Consider the following 1,999-nt stretch of genomic DNA (forward strand, 5'->3'; position numbering starts at 1 on the left):
TTATAATAAAAATAACCATCAAACAAAAAAACAAAAACGAACAAACAAACTTACAATCTAAATATTATACAGTTGTGGCGTTTTTCAGGAACGTACCCAAACCTTTACAATCTTTAATATGCGCTCGCAACCGACCGATCTCTCCCTCTCTCCTCGCACGCTCGCCACCTATCGCTCGCATATTCTTCCCCCCTCTCCTCTCTCTCCCTCATGGACTTCCGTTTCCCCTCTCTCTCCTCAATCTCACACCCTCCCCCCCTTCTGCTTCTCTCACACTCCACCTCCCTCATCCATTCTTCACCTCCTCCCTCCTCTCCCAGGATCCTCTCATACACTGCCTGCCATGCTTCCCCCTTTCTTTCACTCCAATCCATGCACTCTTCCCATACATGCTCCCATGACTCCACCTCATTTTCGCACAGTCTACATACTCTTTTCTCTTCTTCCTCCCAATATCTCCCTTCCTTCATCTCATTCCCTAGTCTATATCTCAGTACTCTTCTCCACCTACTCTCGCCCCATCCCTTTTTCAAGTATTCTGGTATCCCTTCCCCTTTTACCCTTCCATACCATCTATTACTTCTTGACTCACCTATCTTCCTCCATCTCTCCTCCTTCTGCATATCTCTATCTCTTTTTCCTATGGTCCCCTCAAAATCCACTCTTCCCTCTTCTCTTGCTTCCTCTATCTTTCTTATTTCAAAACCTTTTTCCTCAAAAAATAACCTCCTCTCTTTTTCCAAACTCGACATATCCATACCCCTCCGTGCGTTCTCCCTTATCTCCCATAAACATTTCTGTGCTAACACGCTACCTTTTCCCTCTAACAGTCTCTCTTCAAATTTCCACGCCCTCTTTCCAGCTCTACTTTTCATCATCTCTCTTTGCACTTCCTCCCTTACCATATATCCCGGTGTCCATCTCTCTACTCCCAATATCCATCTCAAATGCCTTTCGTGCATACTCTCCATCCTCTCCCTCTCCTTCCACCCCCATATCTCTACCCCGTAGCTCGCTACTGTCCACACTAATTTATCGTATAGTGCTATTCTTCTCTCCCACTTCCTTGCAAACCTTCTCTTTCCTATTCCCCATACCTGCCCTGATACTGCCGCTGCCTTTGCTATCCTTTCCCTCACATGCGCTTCTTGTCCGCCATTCCTTTGTAGTCTATACCCCAGATACCTCACCTCTTTCACTTCCTCTATCTTTTTCCCTTTCCATCTCCATTCACCTTACTCATCCTACCACCACCCTCCTTAAATCTTACTATCTTCGACTTCCCTACGTTTAACTCTAGCCTTTTCCCATCTATATAATTTTCTAGCCTCTCTATCATACTCCTCATACTTCCCTCATCCTCCGCTATTATTACTACGTCGTCTGCGTATGTTAGTGAGTGTATCCTCTCCTCTCCTAATTTAGTTCCTCCCCATTTGACCTTTCCCAGTTCCTCCTCTAAGTCTGCCAACAATATATTGAATAGATCTGCACTCAGAGGGCATCCCTGCCTCAACCCTCTTGCGGTCCAAAATTTTTCTCCTATCTCTCCTCCCACTCTTACTCTGGTTGATGCCTCTGTCATTATTTCCTCTACCCTCTCTACCAAGCTCTCTCTTATTCCTTTCCTTCTCATTGCCTCCACTAATATTTCCCTGTCCACCGAGTCATATGCCGCTTTTAGGTCTACAAAGAATGCTATCAGTTTCTTTCCTTTTCTCTTCACCTGCCTGTTAATTAAATAATTTATCACGTATATGCAATCTACCGTCCCTATCCCCTTTCTAAATCCCATCTGTGTCGGTGATAGTAAGTCTTTTTCCTTTAATTCTTCCCTTATCCTTCCTGCCAATACTGATGCGTATACCTTATACATCGTCGACATTATCGTTACCCCTCTATATTCTTCTACTTTATCCCCTTGCCCCTTCTTCACTATTGGCACTATTAATCCCTCCTTCCATGCCTCTGGCCATCCTTCCCCTTTCCATACCCTATT

Source organism: Vollenhovia emeryi, unplaced genomic scaffold (genome assembly GCF_000949405.1).
Source record: "Vollenhovia emeryi isolate VEMERY1.0 unplaced genomic scaffold, V.emery_V1.0 DF941360.1, whole genome shotgun sequence".
Classification (NCBI taxonomy): Eukaryota; Metazoa; Arthropoda; class Insecta; order Hymenoptera; family Formicidae; genus Vollenhovia; species Vollenhovia emeryi.